This window comes from Uranotaenia lowii, chromosome 2 (genome assembly GCF_029784155.1).
Source record: "Uranotaenia lowii strain MFRU-FL chromosome 2, ASM2978415v1, whole genome shotgun sequence".
Taxonomy (NCBI): domain Eukaryota; kingdom Metazoa; phylum Arthropoda; class Insecta; order Diptera; family Culicidae; genus Uranotaenia; species Uranotaenia lowii.
In genome coordinates, this window is record NC_073692.1 from 22,582,288 (window position 1) to 22,598,663 (window position 16,376).

The 16,376-nt window shown below is 34.6% G+C and overlaps 1 protein-coding gene and 2 long non-coding RNA genes across 3 annotated transcripts in view; 1 reads left to right on the top strand and 2 right to left on the bottom strand.

Annotated features, from left to right (window-relative positions):
* LOC129741151 (uncharacterized) overlaps positions 1 to 16,376 on the bottom strand; it is a 380,499-nt gene that overhangs the window by 183,773 nt on the left and 180,350 nt on the right. The gene's annotated exons all lie outside the window — the stretch shown is intronic.
* Positions 213 to 1,017, bottom strand: LOC129744203 (uncharacterized). Its single transcript, XR_008736850.1, has 3 exons — positions 756 to 1,017; positions 505 to 686; positions 213 to 443 (listed from the first exon to the last, which is right to left on the bottom strand). It is a non-coding gene; the product is annotated as an uncharacterized LOC129744203 (long non-coding RNA).
* On the top strand, positions 3,095 to 4,121 carry LOC129744204 (uncharacterized). Its single transcript, XR_008736851.1, has 3 exons — positions 3,095 to 3,233; positions 3,368 to 3,496; positions 3,563 to 4,121. It is a non-coding gene; the product is annotated as an uncharacterized LOC129744204 (long non-coding RNA).

Sequence of the window (16,376 nt, forward strand, 5' to 3'; positions counted from 1 at the left end):
GAACTGAATTTTCCGATTGGTTAGAATTCTTTTTCTTCTTTTATTTGTTTTGTAATTTGGGGATTTTCTATGAATGAATAAAACAAAAAGCAGCAACATAGAATTGTCACATTATTTGTATTGATATTATTGATCAAATCGTTGCTTATAATTAGCTAAATGTTCTTCTTAACATTATCATCATATCACACAACATCACGTATAACTATTAGCACTTAATTACAACTTTACTGATTGAAATCAGCACCATTCGTTAAAATAGATTTAACGCCCACACTGTTGGGCTATCTCGGGAATTCCTTTGACGTAACCATGTCTTTTGACGACATTTTAAATCGTCTCGATTACGACCTCTACCACCATCGCCTACACGACTAAGATCACCAACAACATGCCCTACTTGCAGCGCCTATCGCGAACCATTTACTGGATACTTTGAACACCTAAAAACGAAAATTATTTAGCATATTTTGCTTTATTTTAAGATCCACTCAAAGTACTTACCGATACGAATAAATGAACAACACAGCAGTGCAATATGGCAGCGAAAATGACCCACAAGTGACGAACGAACTTACGGCGGGATCGGAGTGATACCATCGATACGGCCGCAATGTTCGTTAGAGTTTCTGGTCCAGATTTAGGTAGCGATCCTTTCAGGGCCATCGTTGTCAACCAAGTGAAGGCTGAAAAAGGAAACAAAATAAATTTTTCATAAAAATAATCCTATTAATATGAAACTAAATTGTCTTTACCTCTGGAAATTCTCCTGCCTGAAACCTCTTGAAACAAGTGATGCACAAATTGTGATGTGTTTGTTTACTGTTTGTCTGCAGCAAATCGACTAAAACCAAGAAAGTCTATCGCTGCGCTCTCGTATTTTGTCATTTAAAAAGCGAATCTGTCTTAATGTCGCGGAACTCGACTGATGAACCAAATTAATGCAGAATGTTATGTAAAAACGCCTTTTCGGTTGGTTTTATTTTACGTGTTATTATAACATTCAGTCTAATTTAATTTTACGAGAAAAAAAATCTTTGCTTATACACGTTTTGTTACTTTCATTTTAAATTTCAGTGCTGTTAAGAAATCACCATTTCTAAGAATACATCGAAAATCGTATTCATTGTCATGTAATATTCATAAATTTCGTTTTCAGTGTTCACACTATGATATAAATTTGTAAAATTACATCTTATATGATGTAAACAAAAAGAAGCATCATAAATGACGGAATTTTACATCATGAAAACGTGTTCTGTGTCATGTGATATTAGTGTGATTCAAATTTGAGTGCTGTTAATGGTTCAACCTTTTTGATTTTGTAAATTTACATTATGAATTCGCGTTCAATGACGTGTAATATTAGGGATTTTCAATTTCAGCGCTCTTAAGGATTCAGATTTTTTTTCTGTGTATTGTAAATTTCCATAATCGAACAAATGTGAATCTTTAGCAGCACTGAATTTTAGTTACATCAATATTACATGACACAGAACACGATTTTCTAATGTAAAATTCCGTTATTTATGATGCTTCTTTTCATTTACATCATATGTGATATAATAATACAGATTTTTTTCATCAGACAAAGAAATTTGAATTCTCAACAGCATTGAAATTGGAAACAAAGAATGGTACATAACATGGAACACGATTTTGTCATGTAATTTTAATTTAATATTAGCCTCAAACAACACTGAATTTGAATAGTATTAATATTACATGACATTGAACGGTTTTTTGATTAAATTGAAAAAGTTGAATCCGAAAGAGCAGTCAACTTTACGGTCCCTAAAATTACACGAGACGGAATGTTTTACTAACAAGTTAATTTCAAAAAGTACTGTCAGACCATCATGGATTGGTTTTCCAAATATTAAAGAGGATTGAAAATTTATTCTAAGGCATATTTTTTATCAGGAAAGTTACATAAGTTTGTAAAATCAGCAGTGATTTGACAGGCTAAAACTGTGCCAAAGTTGAATGAAGTGTTTCATGAAAAAAGATGTCTATTACGTTAGCCTCGAATATTGCGCAAGGTAGCTTGTTGATCTTAATTCAGAACTAAGAAAAGGATTCACCACCGGACAGTGGAAGTGATAGAAAACGATGATGAGAACATCCGCATCAAAAGCTGCGATGGATGCTTATCCGAAAAACTGTGAGTAAAAAATACATGGACTAGCAATAAAAGCAACAAAGAATTTTATTTTACAGTTTCCCTGCCGCCTCATTCGGGCTCCAGTTTACAACCCAATTGGACGCTCCAGTCGCTGGACAATTTCAACCTAAATTCGAAATTGTTTTGTCCAAATGTGACCAATGGCTTTTTGTAAGGAACTGGTTCTACTGAAAGAGATCTTTGTGAGAACTGAAATCGGATCTTAAACCAGAAATGCCTCAAAATATTCTCTAACCATAAGCGTATTCTACACGGCACTTCACTGCCGTTATCATGGTAATTGCATGACTCCAGCAACCAGTCTCCTGCTGCATTTAGTTCAGTATTCCCGTCTCCGGTGCACGGCGTAGAAATCTTCGTGAATACGAACAATGCTGGTGACGCATCCTGTGCACTTTTCTTTCACTCTTGTACAGTTCACGCGTTCACGGTCACTTCACTTTCCGTTTCCTTGTGGGGGAACGATTTTGTATGACCGGCTATGTTTGATTTGTTTCAGAGATTGTTTGTGTTTTGTTTACATCTACATTTTCCGCTCCCGTACTGCAGGATATGGATACGGGATACGGAGGAGTGAAAATTGAGCATCTTACTTAGGGGGTATCCATAAACATCGGAATATGTATTTCTCACTTCAAGCCTCTTTAAACCAACCAACAATTTAAAACAAATAGAAATGTACACGGTTTCATCACATCATAATATCTTGAATTCAAATGTTCATATACTTTTTGTTAAATTGTATTTAATACCTACTATTTTCAAAAAGTCCCATTTTTCTTTTTTTTTTCATTCCCGTACGCCCATGAAAAACTTTCTCTCGCTCCCATTCGAAAAAATCTCTTCATTTTGTTTTATTTGTTTTGGTTTGGATATTCTGATTACGTCTGATCAACTTTACAGAACGACGGAATAAATCAATCCGAAGGATAAAAAAGTGGCCCAAGCCAAAAGTGACTTCGGTTCCGGCTAAAAATGTAGGCTACTCTTGACGACAGGTTGTTTTGCTTTAGACAAGATTCTGGTAATGGCAGCTGCGGGTGTTCAGGTGAGTTTTTTAAACAAAATTAAGTGTAAATATTTAGTTTTCAGAAGTGAAAGTTTTTTTTTATTTGTGGTTGTCCTAAGACGGCTAAGACCAGGAAGGTCCAACTTGCTAACTGAAAGTTTCATATATTTCAGCTTTCGGTGGGTCAGGCGGTGCGGTTCCGACACCATTCGAAAACAAAATCAAAGTCGGCAACTTGCAGTGAAACATTACAACCCAATCGGATATCCACTTCTGAAACTCATCAGCTGGGTGCTGTTCGGGTAAAATATTTCTGGTAATCTTTTCAAATCTTTTTATAGAATGTGCTGCGACAATAAATTAAACAGGAATTTGCGACGCAGAAATAGCCCCATTCCATGCCTTTTCAACATTAGTCGGGATAGTACCTATCTGAAGAAGTTGGCCGCTTAAAAACTTCCGGTGCACCAATGAAAGCCAATGTAACGGGGGTCTGTCCAAGTCTAAAAACGGGAAGCTAAACATGGGCAAGGATCTAAGTAGATCGTGGGTCTCGCCATGGTTTTCCTAGGAAAAGGGCAAGTACTACGATGAACATTTCGCTACTTCCATTACGGAAATTACAGTTCTGTTGATAGTTTTTTTTTTCAATTTTTGAATTTCATAACTTTTTAGTTTGTGGATATTTCAAACATTCTATGAAGGATAAATAATTATCCCATGAAATTTGGCGTTTCTTTGATGTTTCTGTGTGACTTTAGATATATTACCAAAAAATGTCATTTTCTTATTTAAATTCACTCAAGCCTAAATTTCTCAAAAATCACGCAATACCTAAGTCAAAATTCTACAGAGCAATTCTTAGAAGATAAAACTATCATGTGGTACAATTTTTGAGCATTCGCCGAAAAATGCAATTTCAATATAATTTCGGATGAAAAGAAAATATCTACTTAGTAAAAGGTTATAGCAGTTTGAAATTTAAGTTTAATTTGCAGCACGGAAACTTTGTATAGAATTATGAACGGCACTGTAGTTTGTAAATTCCTTCTCGTAAACCTAGTTCCTAAATATTAGATGATGGACGGATAAATTTCACAATTATTGTCGGTTTATGTTGGCTGTTATTTCATTGTGAAAATGTAAACAAAATCCAATAAAATTTGATTTGTTCTAATTGTGTTAAGATTTATTGCTATGCGTATGCAATATCACAAATTCCTTCTCATTTGGGGTTGACCATTTCTGTTATTTTTGAAAGGCAAGAAAACAATTTTTTTACACGCCGCTCTGAAAATTCAGTTGTAAGTATTGTAATATTACACGCTCTTAATTTTACAGCTTTTCTGGCATGTAATATCCAAACTCGTACGGAAAATCCCGTCATGTGTTTGTGTCGTAATATTACACGTTCACAATTTGACAGCTTTTTTGATATGTAATATCCAACTCGCATGGAAAATTCCGTCATATATGATGCTTCTTTTTATTTACATCATATGTGATGTGATTTTACAGATTTTTTTCGTTGTGTGTAGTTTATGTCAGTTTTTTTTTTTTTGGTAATATATCTGTTTGTTTACATTTTGTTTCATACTACGTAATACAAGCTAACGCGAGAAAGAAGTTTTGAAGCAAAGTAAAACCAAAATTCGAGCATTACAAGTTTCTAATTTATATAAAAAAACAGTTTTTAAAAAATCTCATAATTTGTTTTCAAATAATTCAAACAAAAAAATTACATTATCTACCTGTAGTATTAGTCGATACAACTGAAGTTGGTTAAGGATGATATTACAGTAAATTTCTTGTAACAAAATAATTTTCAAAGTCATATATAATAACTTTCAAAATAATACTCACTTGTCCAGAAATCGTCACTTAATTTACTTGTCCAAATATCAATTTCTTCTTTTATCCCCCCCCCCCTTGTTCGAAATTTCCAAAAAACCTGATGGGGGAAATAAATAAATTTTGAAGTATTTTATGTAAATTTCGGGAAAATAATCAAACATCCGAAAGATTACAAAATCAAAAAAATGCACCTTTTGTATCCTTGATTTAATTGAATTTTTCGATAAAAAAAAACTTTATTTATAGGTTTTGTGCAAAGATATTTTATGCAATTTTTTTGCATACAAGCTTCCGTGCAATATATTCGAATTGATTTGTTTTCGCATTTTTTTTTAATATCCCCCCTCGCGGTGTTCCAACTCCGAGTGACAAAATAAGGATTTGAAATTTGTTCCGGGCTTATTTTAATATCACCAAATAGATTTGAAAAACAACGATGTGATTGAACGCAATCTTTCTAGACAAGCAGATATGCCGAATGGATTTGTCAAAAATCAGTGCACTGCGATGAAAAAAAATCAGGAATTTTCAGCAGATCACTGGGATGATGAAAATAATATGCAACTCTGATTGTATCAATAAAGCCGAAATACAGGTACTTAAGAAGTCTCAATTTATGTTATAGCGAGCAAAGTCTTGACTGGCCTTCAGTTTTTATCGAAAAACACCATTAAATATCATCTGAACTCGTTAAACTTTTTAACTACTTATTTGTTTGATTTTGTCATCAATGAACTGTTAGTTCAATAATAATTCAGATTTTTTTTTGCGAATAAGGGGCTGTCCATTAATGATGTCACGCAAAATTTGGAAAAAATTTACCCCCCCCTCCCCCCTCCGTCACATATTGTCACAAATTCCGTAACCCCCCTTTTGTATTACGTCACGTTTTCCTAACCCCCCCCCCCCCTGTAGTAAAATTTTCAACTCATAGAAATTTGATTAAAAATGTTGCTTTTTTAAATTCATCAGTTTTATTCAAAGAATTGAAAAAAAGGTTAACAACTTTTAACAAGCCTTAAATCATTGCTTAAAAAACATTTCAATCATGAGTCCAAGGATTATGTTGATGACTTTCCATATCAATGACCAAATCTAGTCTATTCAACCATCCAAATCTAGTTCCTCTTCTTCAATCCATTCGCAATCCAAATCTTCTCCACAGGTTAGAATAGCCAACCAATCCTGTTCACTTTTTTTTGTAATGATAAGTGATGTCACGCTCAAGCTGACCCCCCCTCCCCCACATGTCACAAAAATCAAAACCCCCCCTCCCCCCCCCCCTAACGCGTGACATCATTTATGGACGGCCCCTAAGGACAAAATTCAATTTATAAACGATTTTTTAAAAATCAATACAACTCAAACGTTTTTGCCAAATCAGACCCCCTGGACAAGACAAACGATCAAAACCAGGGCGTGTACAGCTTCGGGTGTGTTCTTATACCAATACACGGAATCGTCCATCTTGTGACAGGCAATCGTAATCGTAGGCATGGTAGGCGAACAATTCGCTGTCTAAAAGCGCTCCGTTTACACCCCCCACTAATGAGAAACTTTTGGTACCCTTTGCCTACTTTTCCTCAATATGCAACCACCCGTAGCTGTAGGCACGCTGGATCAAAACAAAAACAAATTTCAAACCAGTGCGGATACCAATCACAGTAAGGAGACTGCTCGTGATTCGCCGTAGAAAAACTTCCCCCGTGACCATTTGATCGCTTAAGTCGTCCGGAAAAGTGTTCCGTCTATTCGCAGTTTAAACGAGCCGCACCGCTATCGACCGGGAACGGTGGGTTTGTCGTCGCCACCAGAAGTGTAACGAGCTGACCAGAAGTGTAACTGATAAAAAAGCTGCAGTTACAGCGGTGTAATTGGTCTGCTGTTTTCACATTTTCAGGTAAGTCGCAAGCGCAAGGATTAGCCCACAGCAAACAGTTATTAAAATTCAGGCGGCCAACGTGTTCCTTTATCTGGTGGTGCGGCAGCACTTCTTAATTGTTGACTTCTGAGATGCGGCCGTTGCGAAGAATCCTCGGTTCACGGAATTACTTTCTGAAAGGCGGCTGTTTTCACATCGCTTGCTTGAGAAAGACGGCTAGGTGGAAAAATTGCCCTTTTTAAAAATGCTCCTGTCCAGCAAGCTGAGCAACGAAGGATGAAGATTCCAAAAAATACAGGTAACTTATTGATCAACTTGAATTGTCAAAATAATTTCTTTTTGATGTTTTTTTCTCCAGGTAAACAGCTTAACCGAGTACGTTGGAGGTACCCAACACCGGTCAGGGTTCTGCGGACTAGTTCGAGCTGAAACGTTCTCGGTATGTCATTTTTTTTTAAATCTTTTTGTCACTAAACTGCCGCTGGAAGCAAAATTGTCTGAGAAGTAAATATTTCTTTCATACGTTTCGCGGAAAAATTGATAAAATACAACTAATCACACCATCTTCATTGTGTTAAGTTTTGTTTATTGTATAAATATTTACAAAACTAGCGTTAATTACGGAGGAAAATTTTATCAACATAAACATACAATGAATTAAAGTTTATCACTGGCACTTTTTACAGTGCTTTTTATACGGTTCTGCTTATTGAGTTTCACCGATAAAACTTAATAAGTATAAACATACAAGACTCATGAGTTTTTTCTTATATTGAATACTAATGGTATAAGACAAATTTCCGAAGTAAACTGAATTATGAAAAAGCATGTAAGAATGACTTCAACGATTTTAGGAACACTAAAGACAGTCTTGCAAATAGCGGTAGTTAATTTATCATATTAAATACTGATTTTTTAGATAAAGTATTCAGAATAACTAATGGCATTTTTATTTCAGACAATACAAAACACAAATTAGCAAAGTGAATTGCACATGCTGTTATTCAGAGCGGTTTTGTTCCTTCACCAGGCAACGAGGATAACACCAGTGATGGTAGCCAGCAATAGGATATATATCGCTCAAATACAATCCAGCTCAACTCGTTGTTTGGCGAAGCCGTCTGAATTTGACCTGCAAGTTGAGTTTAACATCACTTCATTCATCGCGTCTTTTGATGAGTATAACAACAACGCCGCCATGCAGCAACATTTGGAAAGGCGAACAACATCATGGGCAATAAGTTTCCATTTGGTGGCACTATCACAACTTCCTCATCAACCTGATTCTTCAAAACTTTAGTTGTTAGTAAGTAGTATATATTTCCAAGCGGATTTACGAATCTAAAACAGGTACGTAAAAACAGGAATTGCGCACACCTAACCTATAAACATTGTCTTCTAAATTAATGATTCGCATTGTATGCTTTCAGAATTTCTTAGAATTCATCGGAACCAAAACGGTGTTCAAGGTGTTTGTTTTCCTGGGGATGTCCACTTTGTCGACTTATAAGTTACTGAAACGTGATCAAAACGATTAACAAGTCGTAGTTAGTCAAGTGAGTATCTTCCTAAATTGTACTTTATGATCAAAAAGGGATCCTTGATTTGGTATAAATAGGATGTATTCAGTAGAAAAAAATGAGATTTAGCATTGAATATGCAAGTTTTAGATTTTGTGGTAAAATCCTACCAGAAATGACCATAAGATTACTTACATGCCTAAATTATTTAAATGAAAAGAATACGTCTGGTTTTATACATTATTATTATAATTTCACGACGAATATTCTATTAATGCAGACCAATACTATTGCGATAGACGACAGCAAAATTTTCCTTAAATTATTCAGATTTAGGTATTTCTTCTCAGACAAAATAATTTATGATAAATTATCAATCCATCTTCAATGTTTTACTCGTAAAAATGATTTTTTCAATAATCTAATCTAGTAGTGTGGCATCCATAAATTACGTAACGCAAAAATGTCGTTTTTGATACCCCCACCCCCTCCCCCCCTCCGTTTGTCACATATCGTAACTCTTCGACGCATGACATAAAAATAGCTGCGAATCAACTGAAAATTTTAAGGAAAAATCCTTACGTAACGATGAGCATACTACACCGCAGCCCCCCCCCCCCTCTCCAATGTCACAATTCGTAAAGCTCTAAATTACCCCCTTTCTCCTAAGAGCGTTACGCAATTTATGGATGCCCTCTAGATACTTTTAAAACGTTAAAGTTTCGTTTTGCATAAATAGAAATTAAGCAATCAATCAAAATTTTTACAAACATAGAAAAAGTGATCTACAGAAATAATAAAAACTTACCCCTCAGGCTGGCGGATTACATAATACCGATATTTACCACCAATGAAGGTTGTACCATGTTTCTAAGGTTCTTCTTCGGATTGTTGTAAAAATTCCACAAAAAGCGAAAATGTTCTGCTATCTTATCCGTAGATATTCGCAGAATCGATGTTGTGTTCGTGGCATCCTGAATTTGAAAAAAAAAATAGTTTTGTAGCTTGTAAATTGTAACCACAAAAATTCATATTTCTCTTATTGTTTTGTATTGTTTCTTACCTGTACGTTTCCGGTAATCATTTGATCGCTCCCGAATCCCATCGAACGAACCAAATCGTACCAGAATTCATTGGTGGTAAGTTTTTTGCTGCATAAACAGCAGCAAGAGGCGGCAAGAAATACGAATGTGTTTCCCTAAACTAAAAGTCCATAATTGTTCACCAATTCCGCGGCTCGTTGGCACCGCTTTCGATCATTCCTGTGGCTAGTTAAGGCTTCTGAAAAAAAAAAAAATCAAACATCAGACGAGTGAAGTTAAGGCAAAGATATGATACTTACATGATTTCCTCTTTAGAAGCTCCGAATATAAATTAATAGACCTTAGAAATTAATAGAACCATTTTTTTAAAACTGTCATCTTCATCCGAATGTACGATGTTTTGATTTTAACAGCCGCCTCCTGCCATAGTTGCCATAGTGGGTCAGAGCTTATGCAAACTTGGAGAAGATTCGTTTTCTTGAATTAAAACAAAGAGTATCAAACAGCTCATAAAAACTAATGAAAACAATTAGGTATAAATTATGAGGAGTAATCTATAACAATTTATTAAAAGAATTTGGAATACGTCTTTTCAGAATAAAAAAAAGTTAATAGTTGAAAATTAATTAAATATTTTTATTTTATATTCTATATACCAGTATTCAATTTTCTATTTTTCTTTATATTTGAAAACTCTTAATGGTAATTAGAAGTACGTTTTGTTTATTTAGTGACAATTTTCCAGAATTTTTGACAATCTGTTTCGTATTTAAACCATAGTGCGGTTGCCGGCGGCAAAGGCGGCGGCTAAATGTTATCTATATTCGGGCGGTTAACATTACCGGTTGAAAATGTGAAATATTTCCAATTCATGCCAAAAATGGAATGTATAAAATCAGGCGTTTTTTTTTTTCGAGGTATCTTTCAGACTCTTCAGTAACAGAATGTGAAATTTAGCAAATTTTAAGTGATTCTAGCTATGGATCTGAAAACCATTTCGAATTTCAATCGACACATTAATTTCAATTAGTCAAAATGTAAGTGACATCATGTAATTTATATTAAGCGCATTGTGATAAATTTTCATTTATGCATCATCAAACGACACATACGAACACAGTTTCGGATTTTAGGAAAGCAGGTAACTGAACAACAAACATAAAAAGAAATAGCAAATGATAAATAAATGAACAAAAGTTACCTGAAGCATCAACAAGAATTTATAATATTGTAATAAAACTTTCAAATCAAAAATCGTTTATGTTTTGATACATCGAAGATGACATTTCCAAACAATTGCGTACAAGATAAGTTTTGACAAGGTTGATGAGCATACATTTCCCCACGCTGAAAGTTCATTGCTTTTTGTAAATATTTGGTGACGTAAGCTTTTGAAGTGATAAAATTTTGAAGGAAAAAAAAGGCCATGGACATAAATTTTGGTAAAATTCTCAGTTTGTTAAGCTAACCTCATCAAATATTCACAAAAAGCAATGTTATTTCGGTAACGATATAAATTTAAATAAAAAAAGATGTTTTACTTTTGTGCGTTAAATTTGACATAACTTTACATCATCGATGTTATAATATTACGTCAAATTGTCATTAGATTTATATCTGAGATTTTATGGCTCAAAGCGTTTCTGTCTTTCTATAGTGTAATTTTATGTCAAAAGTGATGCTTCAATTTTGTGCATCCAATTTGACATAAATTTACACCAAAAAATTAATAGTGTGTAGGATACAATTTGTTAATATTTTTTTTCAAGGAAACCTTTCCACGCAGTTTACGATTGATGAATAAGTAAGAGGCAAGGCTTCGTTATCTCATTTTTATTCCGAAAACTAAAATGTTGAAATTTAGATCGAAATGTTTAGTCTCATTAGAGTGAACGAAAAAATTTGTTATAAATAAATTAACATAGGTTTTTTTAGATTATTAAAAATAATTTAAAAAATATTCTGTTATTAAACCTAATTTAAATTATATTCAAAAACAAATTTACTTAGTTTATGCATTTAACATTTTGAACGTTATTGTTTAGATTATTCTCGGAAATTAAATGAGAAGAACAATTCGTTGTTTCCCTCTTTAAATTTTGGCATAATTGTTTTACATAAATTCAAGTGTTTATCTGGATAGAACAGTTTAACGAATTCTTTTCAATGTGTGTTGATGTCCGTTTGCAAATTGCAGTTGATTATTGATTTAATTAATTAAATTGAAAAAAAAAGTAGCTGAGTTCTGAGTACATATTCTTATGAAACATGCATAGAAGATGAAAAAGTTAACAAAGAAAATCGCCTTTAATTATGCAAAAAAGTGAATGTTCAGACATATAACGAAAAATGTTATGGTATTATTTTGCCATAAAATGGATGAATGATGAAAATCGCCTTAAGTTATGCAAAAAAAATTAGTGGACATATTCATGGATCAGACAAATAACGAACAAAAATTGTTATGTTCGTTATTTGTCGCGAGATCTGAACTTCTTTTTGTTGCATTGTTTAAGGCGATTTTCATCATTCTTTCAATTTATGGTAAAATAATACCTAATTTAGCCCGATTAAAGGTGGTACAATATCAAAATTTGGATATTGTTTTAGGTACAAAGATAACACAGTGATACCAAATTTTGGTTTTAATGGAAGCTTAATGATGCCTCGTTTGGCAGCGTTTTAAAAAAGGATTTGATATCACACCGATGCCAAATTTTGGGTCCAATCGAAACCTAAAAGTGGCATCATTGTGCTCTCAAAACGCGTTTTGAGATGGTGGTTAAACGAGGTGTCATTAAGGTTTCAGTGAAACCTACAGTTGGTATAATTGTGGTATCTATATATGAAAAGTGAGACCCAAATTTTGGCATTGTACCACCTTTATTCGGGCAAAATGATACCTCATTTTACTTTCAAGGCATGATAGCAAAATTAGGTATTATTTTGCCATAAAAGTCTGCTCGGGATACGCTTTCAACTAGCGAGCTATTGACTGCAGTGGAATGATAAAACATATGGATGGAAATGTAAAGTTTTGAACCTCAACCATCCATTACTAAATTGGTTTTCTGGACACAAAAAGACATTAGAAATTTCAAAATTTAAACCGGGTTTTTATCCGTACCCAAAAGTGCGATAGGTTCCTCTTTTCCGATGCATCCCTCAAACTTCAAAATACTAAGGAAAAGAGAATTTTGAACTTAGATATAAACAGATTGTATGCACATGATTAATTTTTTAACCTGGTTATTTAAAATCTAAAATAACCATGACCAAATATTGCAAAATATGGCTAACCCTACCTCCTTTTTTTTATTAAAATACAAAAAAAAAAACAAAATAACAATAAAATACAACTAAATTTTGAAGAACAACTCATAAATTTATTCCTCGATAAAAGACTTCCGGATCGTTTCAAATTAACGAGCTCGTAGAAATAATCGTGCTTTGAATTTCAAATCACAGTATAAGCTAGTGAATTTGCTGCACCATACCTTAAGCTTATATGAGCCATACGGCCAACAAATCTGCCACTCCATCTGGACGAACGGACAGACGGATTAAATTCAATATGCAGAATTCTGCAGACTGAGTAAAATTGCAATTCACTTTCGTCGCCACGAACCCAGTTTTCATCAGCAGAGTTATGTCTATCCGAAACGGGTTCCACCAGCAGCATCAGCTGAGGGAATGTAAGTTGGTACGTATGAATGTCGTCTTTTGATGGAAGAAGACTGAAAATAAAATGTCTGCGTCATCCTTCCCAAAGAGCATATTCCCTGAACGTTCACTCCTTTTCCAAGTATTACCCCGAAATGTTGGAGCAGTTTTTCTTACAACATGATTACTTTCACCCTTCCGTTGCATCCTGCTTGCTGCTGCCATCCTCTTTCGGTTCCATCCTCAGGATCCGGATCTCTTGATGCCCCAAACGTCTCGACAGGATCCCGTTTTCCAAGCAGATTATCCGTTCCTTTTTTCAGACGATTTATTTTCCACTTTAAAATAAACTGTCTAGCTATTCAATTGGCTTGGTTTGTTGCAAGCGAGTTCGTCTTTCGTCCCGCGCCAACTTCCGGTCGCTTTTCCAGAGCCAGGGAGGGAACAGGTTGTCTGTCCTCGTCGCCGGATGGAAATGAATTTGGCCGGATGGGCGCCTTTGGTCCGTGTATACTACATTATACCTTTTGCCCTGGTGCAAAGCATATAACTCGACTGACTGGTGTGCCGCCAACGCCATGGCAGTCGTTTGAGAAGCTCATCATGATATCAGTCGACGAGGACGACCAAGAAGACCACGACCACGCTGATGAAGAAGAAAATGATGACCTTTTTCCTCGAGAGCAGCAAATTTTCTTATGATAATCTTCCATCTGAGTTATCTTCGAACCGGACCGAAGTTCGAAGGAAACTTGCTGAAGGGTTTGGGTTTTTAAAACAAAAATCGGACGCGTTGAGATTCGGGAAAGTTTAAATCTTTCCAATTTTATCAGATAGTTCGTTTCTTCCCCTTTATAATGGCAACGATGCCTTTTTGAAGAAATTAAGTTCGTTTTCTCAAAAAGCTTAAGCAAGAATATAAGATTCCAATTTTTTTTATAAGGGACCCGTCGAAATGCTGTTCAACCCCCGTCTGTTTTTAAACCCTTTGTAGGGATGAGATGAAGAATATACAGAAAATAAATCAAATTTAATTAGGAATAAAATAAAATAATAGTTTTATTCGGCAACACTGTAGATGAATAAAATAAAATAAATTTCTATGAAAACATTTGCTATTTTGGCAGCACTTGACAAACAAACAAAACAAAGTTAGTCATTGATCTATTCTTGCGAGCGACAGACGTGTTTAAGTGAATCTCTGAATTGAGATTCGTAAAATCACGACACCCTTGTAATATAATTCTGTTGCAAACGCTGGTTTTAGTGGTGGAAAAGAGTTAATCTTAATTCGTTTTGTTCGTCAAGTCCTTAAACATAGTCCTACTTATAACCAGGGATGCCAGGTGTTGAGGAGTAAAAATCTGGGCAATTTTGAAAAAAAGTCTGTGTGTGTCTGTGCATAGGGAAGATCACAAATTTGGTACTAAACAAGAAATTTAACGATGCGTGTGAGAGGGGGGGGGGGGGGGGGGGGGGTTGTTTTGTTTTGTCCTGTGGTATTCAGGTAATTTTCGAGTTGAGAACACTGTTTCCTACCATGTACCATGCCGATCTTTAAAAAAAATTATATATGTTTAATAAATGATTGGTCAAATACCAATGAATACAAGCGAGATTTCAGTCTTTCAGTCTAATCTAGCATTTACGGATCAAATCCGATGCATAAATATTGATTTCATCACTCAATTTTGAAAGTCTGTAAAATCTGGGCACTCTCAGCAAAAATCTGGGCAAAATCTGTGTCTGACCAATATCTGGACGAAGGGTCAATAGTCTTGGTTTTACAGACAAATCTGGGCACCTGGCAACCCAGCTTATAACATAAGCGATAGTTATTTACATTATTCACTGAAGTGATATCCTCACTTATTAGTTTTCTCATTTTCGTGTGATATTCTGAGCTAACCACTCAGAATATCTGGCAACACTGGTGAGTTACCACGAACCTAAGTTGAGTTGTTTGGCTTCACAGTGTGATGATGTAAACATTTGTACCGTGTTCACCATCATCAGCTGTCATCATCAATCATCACCGCTATTGTTTCAATTGCGAATTGACTCAAAACATGCGGAACCAAAACAAACTGTTTTGGTTTCGCCGATGGGTCGACAGATTTACTCTGCTGAAAACCGTTAGTCTCAACAAATTCAAATAGGTTTTGTAGACATTATACAGCTAAAACACTTCAGTTTTCCATCATTCAAAGTCTAAGCAAAAAAAAAATCTGAAAAACCATGCTGTAGATCAGCTATGGAATGCCCAAATTTTTTTTCATTTGGTGTCCAAGAAAGCTGGAATTAAAAGCTTATACGTTAGAAAATTGGAGATATTGCAACTTGATGAAAAGGTGAGAAAAAAAAACAGCTACAAGTTCGTCAAAAATTATGTGTTTCGTATTTTGAAAATCTTAAGATTCGAAAATGTGCCGAATTACGCCATTTTTCCTATCGTTTTTTCGTATTTCCTATAAGAGATTTTCAAAATAATTAATTTTGTGAAAATCTTTTGAGAAACAAGAGAGATAAAGCAAACGAGGACTGTAAATGGACACTGAAGGTCTGCTTAGGGAGTTTTTTTTATCTGTGCTTTCAAGGTGTGTCCATTAAAAATAATGATGCAAAATTGATTTTTTTTTTATTTTGATGCGCCTGAACATACAAGCGAATTTTCAATTGTATCATACCGACACTCATAAGTGGATTAAAGGTGACAGGCATATATGATTCAAGAGATCTGGGTTAATACCAGCCAACGGCTATAAGATCGAATCTTGGTCACGGCAGATATACATAATATTCTTTTTGTGGCAACCAACTCCTGCAAACAAATACAGTTTAAACTAAATTCTATGATTCAAATCATATTTAACATTCTATGTTAATATGCCGATTAGTGGTGAAAAATTGATTTAAAAGTTTTAGTTTTTTTCCCAGTTGAGCCAAATCCAGCCTTCATCAGGAGGAAGTCCAATTCTTGAAGTCAACTTTTAATAGGTATTCTGCAACAACAAATATGTGTACAAAAACGGTGAGTTAAGAAGTTGAGTTTTTTGATTACTTCTGTTTTACGAAAACTTTTATCGTTTAGGAATAATTTTTGAATATTTTTTAAAAGTTGCATAGCCACAGGGGCTAAAGAATTTACCTGTCAGAACTTTTAAGGTGTAGTTTTTGATGATATTAGTGTCAAAACTTGTTTCACAAATAATTGAGATAT